This window comes from Lissotriton vulgaris, chromosome 5 (assembly GCF_964263255.1).
Source record: "Lissotriton vulgaris chromosome 5, aLisVul1.2, whole genome shotgun sequence".
NCBI classification, from domain to species: Eukaryota; Metazoa; Chordata; class Amphibia; order Caudata; family Salamandridae; genus Lissotriton; species Lissotriton vulgaris.
Window position 1 is genome coordinate 1,460,196,088 of NC_141693.1, and position 20,963 is coordinate 1,460,217,050.

The window sequence follows — 20,963 nt, forward strand, 5'->3', positions numbered from 1 at the left end:
CACATCTCCAGTCTTCGTGTAGCAGAACCGGTGCATCAACCCAGTTGTGGGAGTAGAATTGGCACATCACACTTGGAACCGCCACATTGCATCCGGAAATTCCGCCTCGGAACACATAAATCCCTGCCATTGCATGGAGAAGATCGGCGCATCACCCCTCTGGCGTGCATTGACCGATGTATCACATTCAGAACTACTGCGCTTGAACCCAATGCTTATTTCAACAGACCTGACGCATCACTGCCACTGTCTGAAGAAAATTGATGCATCACCTCAACTGCAGGCTCGACTTCGACACATCACTCTTCTGCACCCTGCATGTCGCTTTTGTGACGCAGGATCAAGGTACTCCATTCACCGGGCATGCGTAGCTCTTGTACCCGCCCTGCGCTCCATTGCGGTCAGCCTGAACTTGTTGACTTTGCCTCAGGCCAGCGTGACCAGTTAACCCCATTGCCATGAATGGGAAACAGTGTTTACAACACTGTAATTACATCGCAGTACTATTGCAATGTGGTTGTTACAACGACTGCGTTGTTACTACGCCATAAATTTACATCGTAAGTCATTAGAACGACTTGCTGTAGGGGGCGCTAAGGTATTGGAAATGAATTCCAAAAGCTTCCTACTGTTGCGCAAAATGGAGTAGGAATAGTAAATAATATTATCTCTAAGTCCAGCTCGCCCTCTACAGCAAGTCCTATTAATGACATGCGATGAAAATGTATTGCATACTAACAACGCGGTTGTTGTAATAACGGCGTTGTAAAAGAACGCAATGTAATACATCGGGTTGTAATGTGCTTTATTTGTGCTAATTGTTTCTAAGAGCTAGAACCACTTTTATTCTTTAAAAGTTCATTTCTCGACTTCTAATTTTGGGATATTTGTCATTTTGGTCTTGATTTACAAAAATATTGACTATTTTACTACACCAGTTTGGAGTCTTTTTGTGGTGTTTTCATTTGTGTTACTGTATGTGTGTGTGTGTGTGTGTTGCACAACTTCTTTACACATTGCATCTTTACATAAGCCTGACTGCTCTGTGCCAAGCTATCAGAGAGAAAAATGCTCAACTGGAGAAAGAGCAGGCTCTGGCTGAGAGAAATCAAGCTTAGGAAGTGCGGAGGCTGGACATGGAGAAAAAGAAGTTGGCACTTGAGCTGAGCCTCAGAGGATGAACATTAGAGCCCTAAAAGTGGGGTCCAGCAGCAGTAAAGGTGGAAGCATGCCTGCAGTGTCCACTAGTGAATAAAGAATCTACATACTCAAAGACTTCATGCCCAGTTATGTGGTGGTGATGACATAGATAAGTGGCTTGCAGCCTATGAAGTGTCACTAAGCACACACAAGGTCCCAGAGTAGTCCCAGCGTGCAGTTTATGGAGGTACATGTCTACAGTGGCGAGTGATACACTCTTAACACTGGAGGTGGGGAACAAGATATGTTACACTGCAATGAGGGTGATCTTAGTCAGGAAGCTTTGACTGACCCCTGAAAGGTATAGACCGGCGGTACTCAAAGTACGGCCCGCGGGCCATTTGCGGCCCGCCAGACCTCTCCTTGCGGCCCCCCATGGAAAACAACAACAGTCATGGACTTGAGGCCATTACTTCTGTTGTGATCCCTCGGGGGCCGCATTTGCCGAGAAAAGGGCATGTGGAGACAATTAGTGTCTTGCATGCTGGTCTTGCATGCTGACCTGCGGCCCCCGCCATCACCTGCCAATGTTCGTCACAGCAGGTGAGGGTTTGAAAAGAAAGCACGCCTCACCCACCTACCGTGTCAACAATTACCTGCCGCATCTCCTCGCCTCAGAAAGAAGTACCTGTATGTCATTTCCATCAGTGTTATTGCTGGCCCCCATTTTTTTTAGTTCTCTGTTTTAGACCTTGTTAATGAATCATCCAAAATGTAAAGATATCCCGGGGTTTGAAACAAAATGTGCAGTTATCTTTCGGGATTTTTGAGGGGGCTATAATCTTTTATGCATGTTTAGTGCTAAGTTTTGCATATTTATTTATGTGCATGCGACAGTAGATGGCGCTGTTGCCGCATTCTATGGACAATTCTGTGTTAGTCATCGGATTATATTCTTAATGCTCACAGCACCAAAAACCAGGGACTAGTGTGCCACTGCGTTACAACCCGTGATTATCTAATAACCAATACAAGGCAAGGTTTATATGTTGAAAAGTGTCTTATTTTTCAAAGAGTTGCAGTTTATTTGGCAAGACTAACATTTCAAACGAGCCTGTTTTAAATGTACTTCATTATATGGATGTAAAAATACACGCACGCTCTGGCCATCGCTGCTTTCGAGTGTGAGGAGAAGGTGAAAGGAGAAACAATATTCGACACAAAAGAATGAGGGAGAGGAGGGAAAATGAAGAAGGACAAATAAAGAACAGGGAAAGAGACAAAAAGTGGTGTACAAAGTGCTAAGAGAGGTAGAAAGGGAGAGAGAAATTGGGGTATGAGAGGGAAAGAGCAGGTAACACATGACGGGTAAATGGGCTGCCTGGCCACCCAAAATCTTTTTAGAATGTTTTATCGCTGCCCCTTCAAACCTCAGGCTATTAACCACATAAAACTGTGTTGTTAAAAGCATCATTTACCCATGCCGGTGTACAACATTCATCCCCCACCTCACCAAAAAGAAAATCAGTAAAAGAAGCCTGCGTCAGGATTGGTGTCACTACAATGCAGGCAATTACAACGCCAGCTGTTACAACGCGATTTTTACATCGCATACCACTACAACGCATAGTGCTTTTAGGCGCTGGATAGTGAATTATTTAATTTACTATTCCAACTCCAGTCCCCGTGGATAGTAGGGAAGGTGTTGGATAGTAAATTAAATATATTCCCTATCATAGAGCGCCCCCCAGCGCAATGCGTTGTAATGGTTTGCGTTGTAATGGTTGCGATGTAATGGTAGTGCGTTGTAATAAATGCGTTGTAAGTGATGTTCCCCCTGCGTCATTCAGTCCCATTCAAGGCAGATTTTTAAGAAGCACAACGTTGAAAGTTCACCACTTGCCATTGGCTAATGGTTTAAATTCTGGTGGACACCAAACATCTATTATTCAGTACCAAGGTGCCCCAAAAACTTTTAGTCATTTGTATCAGTAACTTGGACTTGCACATGCAAATGGGCTTGCAAATTGACCTCATACGGTTTTAAGACTTACAGATTCCTCAGACACCACCTAAAAAATAATTAATCTAATGATTAACAATCAGAAGCCTTTTCTGCAAAAGTTCATAATTGCTTTTTTGAGACTGTGATCATTTTCTGCTCAAAGGAAAGGTCTCCAAAGTTGTGTTTCACATTAGCCAACAGTGGGGCAACCAGCTTTTTATATTTTTATCAGGGGGAGACTGGCTTGTGCCATGTTGCTTGATATCAGTGGTCTTCTTGGTTGGCAATACCAAATTCTTGATTGACTGTGTCTTGAAAGCACAGCGGTAGATAAAGGCTGACATAAAATGTATTCATCTTACTACTTGTTTCAGATGTGGAATGGTGTGTTCTAGTGTCTGTGATTGGAAATTGACTTAAGTTGAATTTATGAGGCCTCTAATGAGAGTATCTTCACGTCTGCAAATAGCCAGCATAGCCCACAGGCTATACAAGGGAGGGAGGGAAAGGGAGGCACGCAGAGGGAGAGCGAAGGAAGGAAAGGGAGGGAGGGAGGGAAAGGGAGACAGAGGGAAAGGGAGGCGGAGGAAGTGCGACAGACAGAGGGAGGGAGACAGATGGACAGAGGGAGGGAGAGGGTGACAGAGGGAGACGGACAGATGGAGACAGAGAGAGGGTGACAGATAGAGGGAGGAGGGAGGCAGAGGGAGGAGGGAGAAAGAAGGAGGAGGGAGACAGAGGGAGGAGGGAGACGGAGGAGGGAGACAGAGGGAGGAGGGAGTTAGAGTAAGGGAGACAAAGAGAGGGAGACCGAGACAAAGAGAGGGAGACAGACAGAGGGAGACAAAGAGAGGGAGATGGAGGGAGTCAGACAGAGGGAGACAAAGAGAGGGCGAGGGAGGGAAACAGAGGGAGACAGACAGAGGGAGGTAGGTAGGAGGGTGACAGACAGAGGGAGTAGGGAGGGAGGAGGGTGACAGAGGGAGGGAGGAGGGTGACAGATGGAGGGAGGAGGGTGACGGAGGGAGGAGGGTGACAGACAGAGGGAGGGAGGAGGGTGACAGACAGAGGGATGGAGGAGGGTGGGCGACAGAGGGATGGAGGAGGGGGGCGACAGAGGGAGGAGGGTGACAGAGGGAGGAGGGCAACATAGGGAGGAGGGCGACACAGGGAGGAGGGTGACAGAGTGAGGGAGACAGAGAGGGAGAGGGAAGGAGAGAGAGAGAGAGAGGGAAACAGAGAGGGAGAGGGAAGGAGAGAGAGAGGGGGAGACAGAGGGTGAGAGAGAGGGGGAGACAGAGGGAGAGAGAGAGGGAGACAGAGGGAGAGGGAAGGAGAGAGAAAGAGACAAAGGGAGAGGGAAGGAGAGAGAGAGGGAGACAGAGTGAGAGGGAAGGAGAGAGAGAGAGAAGGAGACAGTAGGAGAGGGAAGGAGAGAGAGAGAGAGGGAGACAGAGGGAGAGGGAAGGAGAGAAAGAGAGAGAGAGGGAGACAGAGGGAGAGGGAAGGAGAGAGAGAGGGAGAGGGAAGGAAAGAGAGAGGGAGACAGCGGGAGAGGGAAGGAGAGAGAGAGAGAGGGAGACAGAGGGTGAGGGAAGGAGAGAGAGAGAGGGAAACAGAGGGAGAGGGAAGGAGAGAGAGAGGGAGAGGGAAGGAGAGAGAGGGAGTGAGGTAGTGTGAGTTAGACAGAGGGAGAAATAGGGAGAGATGGAGGGAGAGGGAGAGAGAGAGAGAGAGATGTGTGTATGCCAGGTCTGGTGGCTCAGTGGATGAAGGCGTCGCTGCAGGGACCTGTGTTCAACGTCATGGTCACAGTTCTTTTGGTGTTCTATCCCCGCCCCCTCACCCACTGACCCTGCCCCCACCGGTGCGGCCCTCGGACACAAACCACACTGTAAATTTGGCCCCCGAGAGAAAGTTTGTGAGTACCCATGGTATAGACAATGGTTCAGGGGCAGCTACAAGATCTCATCACAAACATCCATTGCTGCAGATAATGCTAGCATGGGCTGGGTGAGGGGCAGCAATAGCGATGAATATTCAGGGCTGTACAACTTTATTATGAAGTAGCACATGCCTGATATTGGTTTTCCAGAGCTGCACTAACACCTGGTTGATAGCAACAAGCTTACTGACCCCATGAATCTTGCTTAGGAGGCGGACATCTGAGTCAGCACCAGAGTGAGAGGGTGGTCAAGAAATATACAGACAGGCCTCATGGTAAAGGGAAAGGCAAGGGTTCCCATGTGCCTTCTAGGAAGAAGGAGGAAGGTTCTGGTGGGAAGTTGCCCAGGGCGCCACAGTTCCAACCCCACTGCTTTGAGTGTTCCCAACTAGGATACAGGCATGGGGTTCTGTCTATCTAAAGAAACCACCCACTGGTGGCAAATCTACAGGGGTGGCCAACGTTGCATTAGGGGAAAGTAGTTCCTAGGGGCCGGTCATAGACCATGCCCCTAGCTGGGAGATAGACGCAGAGGGTTATTTGGTGATCCCAGTGGTGTACCAAATACCCTTGCAGGCTCCAGGGGTGCCCCTCAGCACAGTAGGCTGGCCTTAGAGCTAGAGATTTAGTCTGAAGGGGCCCCTCCATGTACTTTACTGGGGTGGTCCTTGGAGTTTTGTGACACCACTGGGTGTTCCCTGAGGGCGATAGTGATCCTTTCCAGCAGGTGGGAGTGAATGGAATCCCAATGACTGCTCTGATGGTTATGAAGAACTAATCTCCCCAGAACAGTACACCGGCCAGGTGTATAGAGTGAATTTTTCAGCCCTATGGCCCTGGTGTCCATAGAGTGGGGTGGGGAGCTGACCCAGGGAAGGGTCAGAGTTAGTCCCAAGATCTTCATTGACTGACTTCTGAGGAATGAGTTGCCCCCAGTGTCAGGAGAACTGGAAGAGGTGGTACCCACAGGCGCTTTGTCAGTTCAGTTTTCTGAGGGTACAACTGCCAAATGGAGAGTAGAGAACCACAGTTAGAGGAGTAGGTAGAGGAAAGGCTCACCCCTGACTCCTCAACAGCCCAAGGGTACAGACCCTGAGTTGGCGGAACAATTTCAAGATGCCACCTTTGAAGTGGTGGGAGGTGGTGTGGGAAATGGATGCACGGGATCTAGGGCTATTGCCCCACACTCTGAGAAACCACAGTGGACAGGGGCCCCTGGATGTCCTGGGGTCTGGCTCTTGACACTGATGCGGTCAGTGGCCTGTGTTGTTTTCTGTCCTTGTTAACAAAGTTTTCCTTGGGTTGGGGACAGAAATCAGACCAAAGGGGTGGAATGGGCCACATCACTTTGTTCGCAATGGTGGTATGTCTATTAACTGGGATGGATTTGCTGAGCGAGTTAAAGTTAGGTGCTACACATGGGTTAGCTAAGTGGCCCTGGAGAGTATAGATAGAAGGATCCAACTGGGCTCAAAGAGGCATAGAATTGGCAAGTTCCCCTGTTGTACTGGGCCATTGTCCATGTTCTATTCCCCTTAGCAAGGAAGTCCATCAAGATGTTGATTAGTCTACCCTAGCTTTAGGCTGGGGGGGAGGGGTGTAGTTGGAAAATGGCCCTCTCAAAATGGTCACCCCAAACTTTTTGCCATACTCTTCTTTTTGCTAAATTATTTTGTTTGCCTTGGGAGTCTGAGCACTTTACCACTGTTGACCAGTGCTAAAGTGCATGTGCTTTCTCTTCTAAACATGGTATCATTGGTTTACACCTGTTTGGCATATTTAATGTACTTGTAGGTCCCTTGTAAAGTGGTATACCATATACCCAGGGCCTGTAAATTAAATTCTACAAGTGGGCCAGAGGCACTGATTGTGCCACCCACACAAGCATCCCTTTAAACTAGGCAGTGCCTGTGTGTGCAGTTTTACTGCCACTTCCAACTAGGCACTTAAACCCCTTATCCAAGTCCTAAAATACCTTTTTTTACACATATGTAACCCCTAAGGTAGGTCCTAGGTTGCCCATTGGGCAGGGTGCTGTGTAAGTAAAAAGTAGGACATGAACTTTTGAGTTTTGCATGTCCTGGTAGTGAAAAACACAAACAAATGTTTTTCACTTCTCTGAGGCCTACTCCTCTCATAGTTTAACATTGGGAATTCCTTAACACACTTGTAATCTGTAATTCCTGATCATAAAGGAGATTCTGTGTCATGTTTTATATCTTTGGAGTGGTAATGATGAATTCTCATTACTGGTAAAGTTGGATTTAACATTACTATTGTAGAAGTGCCACTTTTAGTAAGTGGCCATTTCTCTGATTGTACAGGTCTGTGTGCCTGCAGCGTATCTCCAATACACGTCTGGACTGGGTGACAGCTACACTTTGTGCATTCCCTTTAGACAGCCACAAACACAGGAAGGTTAAGTGTGTCTGAGTAATCATGAGCATTCTGATGGCTCTTCGTGGGCAGGAAGAAAGGGAGAAGCTGAAACACCTGAATAGGCTGTGCCCTGTCCCCACACAAAGGGCTTATTACCTCCTACAGTTAGTCTGCAGCCAGACTGGGAAGAAAGGGCTTGTGTGCACTTCAGAGTTCATTCTTTGAAGTCACCCTCACTTCAAAGGCACAGCTGGGTATAAGTACTGGGGTACTGGGGCTCTGACCCAACCAAATTAGACATTTCTGGACCTGTAAATGTACTCTGTCAGAAGGACTGCTGTGCTGCATCAAGGACAGACACTCTGCTGGACTGCTGATCTGGAAGACCTCCATTTCTGCTTTGCTGCCCTGCTGCTATCTGACCTTGCTGAGGGACTGCTGAAATCTGCCTTGCAACTTAAGTCATCGCCAAGGGCTTGTTACCTTGTCTACTGTTGCTTGAGATTCATGGCTATCAAAGTCTCTACCCCTCCTGTGCCTAGTTCAGTGGAAGAGGACACAGATACTTACACAAGAGAAATCAATGTATCTCTAGTCTGCATGTAGCAAAACCTGTGCATCGATGTTGCGCTGTAGAATCTGCACATCGCACTCCAGAATCACTGCATTGCATCCGTAACAAACACATCGCCTCCAATGGATGAAGAAGATTGACGCATCTTCCCTCCAGCATGGATTAATCCACCGCTTTGCCTTCAGAACCGTCATGCTCACAGCCCGCACTTCGCCTAATGGACCTGAATTTTCCCCAGTCCAGCACCACCAGATAACCCTATTGGCGCTTATTGCTTCTAAGCACTAAAAACACTTTTATTCTTTCAAAATATCATATCTTATTGGATTATTGTCATTTTGGTCTTGATTTATTCATACAATTGCCTATTTCTCAAACAAGAGCTGGAGTCTTTTTGTGGTGTTTTAATTGTGTTAATGTGTGTGTGTGTTGCGCCAATACTTTAGACATTGCCTCTTTAGATCAGCCTGACTGCTCTGTGCGGAGCTACCAGAGTGTGAGCACAGGTTATCTTTTAGTGTGTAGCTGACAGACCTTGACTAGGATTGGGGTTCCTGCTTGTACAGCGTGCATACCTCCGCCTATCAAAAAAACAATTTCTAACTTGAACCATGGTTAAAAGTGATCACTTTTATACCGTAAATATGTGCTTAGAGAGTGGCCATGCATGCTGCATCTTTCTTATTAGTGCTGTTGTGAGGGTGCAATGAGTGTTTGTGCCTGACTTTGCTTTACAAGTCAAAAACAAATTGCACATTACCTCAGGTGTTTGCCTGACTGAATATTCACGGTAAAACAGTGTTGAGAGTGGAAGAGTATGTGGATTTACTGATGCAAAGAATTCCCCTACAGAGTTCTTAGAGTCCCAGTGAACCAAGGAGGAACTTGATGGCAACCCCACCCGGGAAAAACTGTGACTATGCATTACCGATATTTCCTCCGTGGATATTGCTGCACCGTTTGACCTACATTATAACACAGACAGATTTACCAGCCACAAGTTTAATCCCATAGAAATACCAATACTGCAAGGTGCGATATTACCCCAGGGTTAATCCCCCAAAAAGTTTAACATAATGAGGCATAACATGGCATATTGGAAGATGTGCAGCTGATTAATGCATACCTTGCATCTTTACGAGTTATTTTACCCATGCATGATTTGCCAAGTTATACCTGGAAAAAAGTGCACATGGAAAAATCTAGTTTTAGGGCACTACAGGCCAAACATACTATATTTTCCTGGCAGTGTGCTCCGAGGTGTAAGGGGATCTATTGATATTTAGCATAGGTTTTGTACTGTAAATGTACCCTTTCATAAAGAAATCTATTCCTTGGCATGCTTTACAACTTTTCTCACCTTGCACATGTGCTGTACAATGCAGCACACATCCAGAGTTTGAAAAGTTTAAAGACATTTAAACAATGCTCCAACTTCACATCTACTTTAAGGAGGTGCAAATTGTTATAGAAAATCCTACTGCTGGTAAAAAGGGTTTTGCATCAAATGCCTGGGTGATTGCTTGGGAATGCCCATGTACTACCAATGAGATGCCCCTTTTTGTAAAGTAGCACCTAGCCGCCCAAACCACTTCTGTTTTTTACTTCAGGTCTACTTTCCAACACAAAAAAAGTTTTGTGTTTGAACGAAAATCCCCAAAAACGCTTTGCACTAGTTTGCGTCAATCTAGGTGACACTGCACCAGCACAAAGTGTAAATAAATCTGTCCCTACCTGTATCGCTAATAGAGATGCAAACTTGGGAGCATATTTACATAGAGTTAACACCACCAGAACATCAATTTTCCAACGTTCTGTTGATGTTAACTCCATTGCATTATTTAAAAGACGGTGTTAAGCCATTTAACATGTCCTTAACGCTGCTTTGTAAATAGTGCCCCAATTCTCTCCGCACTTAGCGTGAAAGGGGCCTGCAATGAATGTCACAATAGGCGTTCCGCCACAACACCCATTGCTTTTTGACGCTGCCCCATATTTACAAGGTATGGGGCAGCGCCAAAAATACCCCCAGGGAATACCTGGTCTTAAGCAGGCAATACCAGGAGAAATTTTTTATTTCTCCTCATATTTTGCCGTTTCCACGTTTGCTGCATGCTGCATTACTGCAGCATACTTAAATAGAGTAAATCTCCTGTGAAGATTGTTCATGTTCAGGAAGATGTCTCTTCCTGCACATAACAATTGTCCCTGCAGCGCAGGCACCCTAGCATAATGGCTCTAGGGTGTCTGTGCTGGCGCTAGGTAGCTTTTTAGCACCAGCGCTAGGGATAACGCAGGGGTTTGCTACAATCTTGTGAATACAGCACATCCCTGTGTTTTGAAACTGTCGGAGCTCAGCGTTAACTATATTGGCGTAACACCGTGCTCTGCCAGTTTCTTGTAAAAAAGTCCCACGGTGCCTTAATTGGTATTATAGGTCCAATCATGATGGAGGCTCCTAGGTCCCCGTTGCATATTTTGTAAGACTCCAGGGGGGAGATTTACTAAGATGTTGTGCTGTGTTTGCATCACAAAAGTAACGCAAATAGGTGCATTTTTTTTCCTAATTTACTTTCCAGCGCTAAACTTGTTTAGCACTGGAAATAAAGTAAAAGTAATGCGAAGCAGTGCATAGCTCTTCTTCGCATTACTTTGCGTTATGGGGGTGTAGCGAGGGTGGTGCATGGGCCTTCCCATGCACCCATGCAAGGTTTCCCTTGCTAAACCTTATTATTAAATACAGTAGATTGAGTTTAGCATGAAAAAACAGCAGCCTTATAAACTAGGCACAAGGAAGAGAAATGCTTTCATTTCTCCTTCCTTTTCCAACCTTATATGTTAGCTGTACTGTGCAGCACACATACAAAGTGGGAAAAGCTTGCGCTCATGGGGCAGATTTACAAGCCCCTTACGCTACTTTTGAGTAATTTTTCCCTTTTTAAAAACGATGCAAATGTGGCACAAGGGGCTTGTAATTCTGCCCCATAGTATTTTGTGCAGGAAGGGCATCCTTCCCGTAAAAAACCTATGTTAGACTCACACACAGCCTAGCGCTATGGCTTTAAGGTGTGTGCGTGGCGCACGGCAGCTGTAATCAGCACTGGTACTAGGGAGAGGCGAGGAGAGAGCCATATCTTTGAAAATATGGCACTTTTCAGCGCAGCCTCGCGGGGGGGGCTGCACTGTGTTGCCTGGAGATTTGGTAAATTCACCCCCTAAGTGTGATAATGCTGTATTCCAAAATCCAGATAAAGTGGAATGTGTTAATTCTCGATAGTGGTATTATTACACCTTCATCGGCGTTGGTAATTGTAAGATGTAGAAAACTGTTCGACTCGTGATATGCTACAGCTATGGGAAAAGCAATGAGGTGATAGACCTCCGCAAAGTGCTTATAATCAAGTGAACCAGCAGATGGCAGAAGAGGACAAGCAATAATGTCAGTTAAATGCATCTGTAGTTAAGAGAAGCGGTCGAAGTCAAAATATAACACTTTATTGTATTAGCAGGGAATGCATTTTTCTTGTAGGTAAAATTGCTGGTTAATATGATTATTTTAGATGTCTGTAGATGTAACCAGCCGTGACTGTTTTGAATACTGTTGGGTGCATTGATGAAATAGTGACGTCTATTTATCTTGCTAAGAAGTCCAAGTCTGTGATGAAAGCACTGTGAATATGTAAGTCATTATTGCAAAAAATATATATTACACGAGTAAAACCAAGGTTGCACACAGTATAAATGGACTATTGCAAAATATTGTGTCCAAACATTAACAGTGCTTTCAAAAGTTATGTTTATTTAGTAATACGGTGACTGCGTCTAGTGCAAAACTTTTTTATAGGTTTCCATTGAAAGGACAAATTGCAGATTCTATCAATTAGAACATAAGCTGGTTGCCAAGCAGCCTTTAGATCTGCTGAGTAACTTTTGCACACATTTACATTTCTTTCTGGAGCAGGAACTCTGGAAATAAGGTTGGCTTTTACTTTCACTTTAGGGGAGACCTTCTTGTCCCCTCAGTGGCATAGCTATGGTGGGGGCAGTGGGGGAAGACGGCCACAGGAGGCACGAGTTTTGGGGGCAGCGTCCGGCCTCCCCTCCCCCACTCTTACCTGTGGTCGTCGCAGCCACATGAATCGTCAGCAAACCCCCCACCTCCTCACCCCTCCCCCTCTTCAAACAGGCGGTCACGGGCAGCAAAGGCACAGGTGGCCTAAGGCCTAGCTACGCCACTGTTTCCCCTATTAGCTTAGGGACAGTTGATTGCTGAATATAAAGTATGGAACTGTTTTGATCAAATTAAAAAACTTATGAACGCTGTTTTCCCAGTTCACCTGACCACTTCGACCTCTGTTACAGATGTCTGGGCAGCTGCTGGGCTGTGGGCTCAGTTTGAAAGTCATATGGTTTGGGTTATGCTGAAAAATTGCCCTAAATTGTAATGAGGTTTGTGTTGGGCTGTTGGCTAGGAAGGTTTCGGCTCCAGGAAGGGTCAGACTCTGGATTGAGCTGTCGACAAATTGGGATGGGCGGACCTTAGACAAGGCTAGACTTTAGACAAAAAAGATGGCGTTTATGGGCATGGCCTGATGTATAGTTGGAAGGCTTTCCAGGTCCATTCGGACGCAGCTGGTCCTCTTCAGGTTTTTGCCTTGCATTCTGGGACTTCCAGTACTGCTTTGTAATGGGATAAATCAGTCTACAAGTCCCAGAGTATAAAAAAAGAACCTTGGCTTGGGCAGCTTGTCACACATGGACCCGGGCAACTTAATAGGGGTGCTGATTCCCAATGCAGTGGCGCCCCCATGCACTCTGGCAATACTCCTGAATAATCCCCCCCCAATGAGGCTATTAATCCTGTTTTAACTCGTACGTGTGGGTAACCATCCCCTCTCAGCGTACCCTGAACACCTAAGGATTTGGCACCAGAACTGCGGGAGAACAGAACCTGATCATGCTGAATTGTGAAGGAGCTTGTATAAGAGGCCTTATTTCGGAAGATGGATTCAGGATTTGCTGTGAGTGTATAACAGCATATTGGAATCAATGGGACAGCATTTGCAGAGCCCGGCTGCATGAAATGACATGAAGGGGAAGCAACGAACATCTTGCCAGTGCTATGGCCTCCTGAACATCACAGTGTTTATTGGGTGACCAAGCCATGAGACTAATAGGGCTGCAGCGGTGTGGCGCTGTGAGAGGCTGGCATGGTTTGTGATGTACACTTATGTAAGTGGACATCCTGCACGAGTCCAGACAACCTTTATGGTGATCTAGGAGGTCTTAGACAACATTAGAGAGCTCTCTAAGTCACAGCTTTCCAAACTGTGTGGCGCAACACGTTACTGTGTTGCGCCCCAAGTGTGGTGGTGTCGCGCGATGCAACGCGATGACGTCTACGTCTGCAGGCCGATATTAGGGGAATGCGAGCCTTAGTAAGGACGTGTGAGTGCGACGTGCAAGGCTGAAGGCGGAGCAGCAGCAGAGCAGAGCCTCATGGTCCGGACATCGATTCCGCTATATCAAGGTTCAGTGAGGGCATTGTCCAAGTCTCAGCGGCGGACTGACGTGGGCCTGGATTTAAATAGTGAGAGGCCAGTGAAAGTATTGACCCCCCTCCGGGAGTGCTCCGAAGTTGCTCACGGCTCTGCTTTGAGCGCGCGGCCTGGTTGTGACGCAGTGGCCTTGGAGCCGCCTCTACCCCCATTCCAGGCACTCAGTAAGTAAGTAGTGAGATTTAGACATTTTAAAACGCTGATGGCATACAATTGATATGGCTCCAATCTTAGAGGCATAGGGCCTCATTTATGAAAAGTGACGCATCGCTGCGTGAAAACAGCGATGCGTCACTTTTCAGTGCGCACTCCTTGCGACACCAATGATGCGTCATATTTAATGTATGACGCATCATGTCGCAAGGACTTACAGATACGTCAGTATTACTGACGCATCTGTAAGCGCAAAAGTGACGCATTGCTGGAGTGTGTAACAAAAGTGACGCAACTCCAGCAATGCGTCCTTTCACATGGGGAAAGCCCCATGTGAAAGGGCTTGCGTCAGTCTTACGCCTGCTGTGAGGCAGGCGCAAGATTTTGACGCAACAGCATCCTAAAAGTGATGCAGTGAAATCTCATAGATTTCACTGCGTCACTATTACGAGGCTTTTTGCGGGGGAACGCCCCCTCTGCATACATTATACCTGACGCAGGTATAATGTGGCGCAGGGGTTTAAAAAGTGACCCATCTGCCTAGATGCGTCACTTTTTAAATATGGCGCAACAAGGCGCATATTTTACGCAGCTGGTGCGTCACAAAAAGTGACGCACCGGCGGCGCAAAACTGACGCACGGCCTCATAAATAAGGGCCATAGTTTGTATCTCCTGGTGCTAGGTTACTTAACAAGTATGGCGTCAATCTCGGAGGTGTAGTTACTACACCTCCGAGATTGGCGCCATACTAGTTAAGTAACCTAGCACCAGGAGATACAAACTTCGCCTCCAAGATAGAAGCCATATTAATGTTATGCCAACAGCGTAAATGCATTGGCCTCTATGTTTGTTTCTTTTGCATCAGACATTTATTGTTAACATTGCCTGAGACATTAAACTGAGCTAAGGCCTGGCCCTAAATTAAAATACACTCGCACACATTTGAAGCTTGTGTGGATCAGTCACATTGATACTACTCAGCAACATGTCGCACTACGTAATGAAATATTCCTCACATTAGCGTTAACTAATTGCTAATTATGCTTTGAGTATGCCGAAGGCCTAATTGGAAATTATGTTTAGGACAATGCAAATGTGATTTCAAAGTGTCATAAGAGGCATCATGGCTTTCGCGCTGAATGCTTGATGCATGTAGATTTTATTGTTTGTAAAGGAGCAAAGTCCGCCCGCAGGCTCCTCATTCAGTTTAACTCAATTACCTTCAAATGCTTCTCACTTCACTGAGATCTGCACTGTGATTCATTTGCCTGCAACGCGCATGTTTTTATTCATAAAGTAGCGCTTAACTTGGGAATTAGGGGCGGAGAGGTGAAGTGAGGAGCAGAGAGAGAGTAGTGGAAAGGAGAGGAGAGGGAAAGTGAGGAGAGGGGAGGGCAGTGGTGCGGACTGGGGTATAAGTTTGGTTCTGGCAGATTGTTAGATTTCTGGTAAAAGGGAATTTAGACCACTGGTGGACATTTGTCCTTCACTGGGAACCAAACACCCAATTGTAGCACTTGACTCTCAGAGGGTAACGTTGCAGAGCAGTCTGAGGCTTACTTAAAGGAGGTGGTGTGAGCTAGTAATCGCCATGTGCAGGTGCACAGAAACAACACTCAACACCCACTGAAGGTCATTGTTATTATTAATGCCCAGCTATGATTGCTAACGCTTGCATGACATGATCAATATTGCTCATATTATCTGAGTGTTGGTGTGGGACAAAGTGAGAGGGAGTGAGAAGGAGAATGTGCGTGTGAACAAGATAGGGAAAGAGTGCGTGTGTGAGTGAGAGTACGTGTGTTTGTGTGTGAGGAAGAGAGCGAGGGTGTGTGTGAGAGTGTATGTGTGTGTGCATCTATTTGTAAGTGTGTCTGATAGAGAGTGAGTGAGGGTATGTGTGTGTGTGTGTGCGCATGTGTGAAAGAGAAATAGAGAGAGAGAGTGTGAGAGTATATGTGTGTATGAGAGGAGAGGGAATGTGCGTGTGTATGTGTGTGTGAGGGGGTGAGAGAGAGAGACCTACACAGAGAGAATGCGAGCTCAGAAGAGTGAGAGTCACTGACAGACAGAGGTGCACATCTGCAGTCACCTCTAAAGTGTTGCCCCATTCTAGTCAGATAGCATGCCTAGACACTTCTCTTGCCGGTGCAAAACATGAACTCGTGCATCAGTGGTAGCATGGAAGCATGATAGCTATGCACTTCTTGCTCCATGAAGGAAAAATGTGTGACACATCGCTGGCGCAGGAACAATATATAAAGAATGGACCAGGACTGAACCATCTGTACAGCTAAACTGGAATATTTTGGTAACTTTGTAATGAGATTCCACAAGACAGGTTCATCCCTAGTTAATCGAGGCATATTATGCTAAATGAGACCCTACATATCCCGTTCTGATTGGCATTCTAAACTGAGATACAATTAATTGACACAATGAGCACCTAGTTGTAACTACACCTCCGAGATTGGCACCATACTAGTTAACTAACCCAGCACCAGGGAATACAAACTACACCCCCGAGATTGGCACCATATTAATTTTATCCCAACAGCGTCAATGTATTGGCCTCTGTATGTGTGTTTGTTTCTTTAGTATCAGCTGCTATTTGCAATTTAAAGGGAACGTTTAACTACTAAATAAGGAGGATAAAGAAGAGAGGAGAGGTGTCACCCTTTGTCTGTGCATGATGTGGATAATGTGCAGGACTTTGAGTCGATAAACTGGCAGATATCAAAGGCCAGTGTGGGTGTACCCCTCCACTTGTGCCCTGCTTGGCTCACACAGCAGAGCATTGACACCCATGTTTTTCTGTGCTATGCCTAAGGTCAGTTTTCATGTCCACCCCTGCTAAAGGCCTTTCGTGCTTACAGGTACAATGGCCGCAGCTTGATACTTTCTTGTGCTTGTTTTTAGCGAGCATATTAAATACCTTTGAGGTGAGTTTGCCCTATTAAAATTCAGCAGCACATGTCCAGGGTTGTCTGCACAGCCACAACCAGCATCTACTTATCTAGGTGCACAATGTTCCTGTGTGCCACCAGTGTTCACATGAGGGGCCAAAGAAAACCCTTTTAACTACCCGACCTGTCCAGTCAATTATGGGCTACATGCACCTTTATTTTCAGAAGGACCAATGAAGTACTATTGAAACAGTCAACAATTTATTGAACTGCACAGAACGAAGTCTGTAGTGTGACAAACATATACAAAGTGCCATCAAAGCTAATCCCAAACCCTCAGGCTCATCGCCAAATAACTGTCCCACAAAAATATTGTAAATGATCAATCCTGAGGCAATTAGAAATCAAACCTGGTCTATTCAGAAGATACTTTTTTCATTAATGTGGATCATGTAGTCACAAAAGCAAGCTGCCTCAGTTCGACTTCTCTAATTCTAATTCCAGACATTCATTTGTGAAGCTGGACACTTTAAACACCATGTTCAAATAACCTGTGTTACATCCTCACCATCCTATGACTGCTCATGTACTTGTGCACTAAAGTGAGCCTTACTGTATGCTGGATTGAGATGTTTGTGAATATAACTGTAAAACTAGAGTTGTTCAGTTAGCCATTATGATAGTGTTGTACTCTGGTTGTTTGTACATTACAAAAGTCACGTTTCAAGCACATTATTTTTCTGTTAAGGAAATGCTTTGTTAATATTTCTGGCTTTCAAAACTGGTTGTGATTCCAGCTCTGTGTTTACTGCTTACTCTTCTAGATAACATTCATTTTCATATAGCTGGGTCTGAATTGAGGTGGCGAAGTGAGCTAAAGAATGATGATGGGTTCAACCCAGATCTGTGCCTGGGGGGGGGGGTTGTCTGTAAATTGTCAACGCTCCGTCCACCATCTCCTTGCGTTTGCTTTATTGTTTTATAGACCAATCTTCTTTCCTATGATATTATTGACTAGATTAGAACTAGATTCATGAAAGATGGCAGCCATTATTTTCAACACAGCTTGGGCAAATTTGATTTCCCAACCATTTTAGAGGTTTCAGAAACCTGGTCCTCCAACTTTATTCGAATTTCCCATGGGCAATGTTGGCGTGTTGCTTCCACCTTCAATTACATGATTTCCGCGTGCCGCACTGCGGCGTCATTTAGGTTGCCTGTCTCTGATCCAGTCAAAAAGGCTTCAGTGTCATAGCAGAGCAATATGTGGTTGTTTATGTGATTATCTTGATTGCTTCCAGTTCAAATAAGTAGATTAAAAATGAGACATCAATATGTTTTTTAGGAAAGTAAGAAATCTAGTTTGGTAGGGAAGACCATGGCATGGAAATGTAAGGGCCTTCTGATAAAGGATAGAATATAATTGTGGGTTCTGTGTTTTCCAAAACAGACAAGTGCCAGCTGAAATGTGATATCAGCCTGCTGATTCTTGACCATTTAACATTGCTCGGAGACAACCTTCATCATTACTTTCCAAATGTTGAAATCCAGGACTTTGATTGCATCAGAAATTCATTTCTTTCAACTGCAACTGGGATCATTTTTTCTTTCTTAAGAAGAATTAACTAAAATAAAACGTGACACTTAAACATGGAAGTTTGAAAATGCTTAATGACGAAATGCGAGTGTCTTTATCTAATACTCCACCAAATATTGACAAGCTGTGTTCCTCCTATCACCTCATTCATCTCAATAAAATAGTATGTGCTGTTGTTTTTATTCAAAGTTTTTCATTCTTGCGCATATTTACATATTGTTACTCATAAAGGACATCGTGTTTTGGAAATGTATGTGTCTTTTATTACAAATCATATATTTTTTTTAAAAATCAGTTTTCGTGAGACATGTTGTGTCCCCATACATTTTGATGTTTACAATTTCTATGACAAGATTTCAGAATTTGTCTGGTATTATTTATTTTATACCCTCTTACTTTTTGTTTTTTTTTAAAGATTTAAAGATTCAATTGTCCGAAAAAAGACATTCCATATACATACAGTTGTTCAAAGAATATATACAAAACGACATTAAATATAGACAACAACAAAACACAAATTGAACATTTCATATATACATTTGCACGAATGTTTGTGCATTACCATAAATATTCATTGTTCTCACTATCTTCCTATAAAAGAAGTGTATTGACACTCAAATAAAGAAGAAATCAAATGGAGAGAGGGATAAATATTCAAAGCAGTTCTAGAGAGACTAGAGGACACAATCCCAAACTCAGTCACACAAAGAAAAACTTATTGCTAGCTTTCATCAGATGATTGTCTCCATTTTGGCCGACGCGTTTCGAACTCGCTATTTTACTTTGCGTGTTCTCGTCAGGGCTTTATCACTTTATCCTGCAAGGGGTGTGCAAAATATGAATAGAAGGGAAAATCAGTTCCTGTAAGTGTTGAATAGCCTCGATAAGTAGCTCTGCTGTGTGCATTAATAGGGTAAATGCATACCTTACAAATATCGTTACCAGTAGGTGGGGTTCAAAAATAATCTACGGAGTTCCCCGTCATAGTATCTATGAAGGAAGGAGACCAATTGGTTTAATTATCTGTTCCAATATTAGACCAGGTTCCTGACGTTACAAAACACACACTCCTCTATCCTAACTTACTCTTTTGTTTCTTTCAGGTTCAGTGAAAGACTTCACCCTTTGTTTATAAACGTCCCACATATCCCGGATTCCTGCCCAGGGAGAAAAAGGTGGTTGATTGTCCCTCATTGAATCAGTTCGTGTGTAGTCATATGGCCCATGAGGTTTAAAGAAGTACCTGTGCTTCGAGCTTCGATTCTCGGCTGGGGCGGGTTATCCGCTTGTCATTTGTAAACGCGGTCTGTTACAGAAACCGAAGTTCTGGCAGTTTGCAGCGGGACTCGGCTAATGTTTGGAAGTGCGGTCCGTTTCTAAAAATAAACACGCGTTTGGTTACACGCTGTTTGACAGCACAGTTACAGCTAAGCTGACGGTTCAAAGGACAAGGTGCAGACTTACCCGGTACCTCTAATCAATCAGCGGTCTGTGCTCGCGGTGGCTAACCATCAATGCGCCATGGATATTTCAATATGTCACATGTTTTTTAGGGATTCTGGGATATGTAGTCCATATGGATTGACTTTAGTGGGGGTGAACTCGACTTTATGTATTGACGTTTTGAATGGCATCTACAGTCCAGAGATTTCAGACATAGAGTTCAACCCAGTTTGCAAGCTATTAAATCGTAATATCAAGTAAACTTCTTTTCTGAGTAAAACATCATCCACATCCTGGACTCCTTTCATATGCCCTATTGTGTACAGGACTGTCCACTTGAAGTCCGTCTCAGAGTGACCTTGTTCAATGAAATGTTGAACCATCGGTGCAGACACAACTTTATTTTTAATGCGTGATTTATGTTGTGTAATGCGAGTATTGATTTGCTGGTTAGTTTTACCAATGTACAATTTCTCACAGCTACAGGTAATTGCGCAAACCACATTCTTGGTTTTGCAGGTACTAAAACCTTCATTTCTCCATCTGATATTCCTGTGGATAAATTCACTGCCCTCAATTGTTGTCTCACAAGATACACAATTTCCACATCTGTGGTGACCCTTTATTTGTTGCATGCCCCATAACGAAAGCAGGTTGTGTTTGGGTTTTTCAGTCCTTACATCAGCCCATACAATTTGTTGGCCTATGCTTCTGTTTTTTTTTTTTAAGCTAAAATTTTTCGTGGAAATGAGCATTCCAACTCTTCTAGTAGGTGCCAATTTCTAAGTATTGTCTGTCGCACCTGATGACTGTGGGGGCCAAATGTTGTGACACAGACCAATTTGTCCAGGTCATGTTTTTCCTTGCGTTCAAGAAGACACTCACGTGGTGTGTATCGTGCCCTTTTGCATGCATGTTTCAGCAGTTTAGTAGGGTATCCCCTAGTGATCATTTCTTCGCAAAACCTTTGCGCATGTAGATTGATGGTTAGCCACCGCGAGCACAGACCGCCGATTGATTAGAGGTACCGGGTAAGTCTGCACCTTGTCCTTTGAACCGTCAGCTTAGCTGTAACTGTGCTGTCAAACAGCGTGTAACCAAACGCGTGTTTATTTTTAGAAACGGACCGCGCTTCCAAACATTAGCCGAGTCCCGCTGCAAACTGCCAGAACTTCGGTTTCTGTAACAGACCGCGTTTACAAATGACAAGAGGATAACCCGCCCCAGCCGAGAATCGAAGCTCGAAGCACAGGTACTTCTTT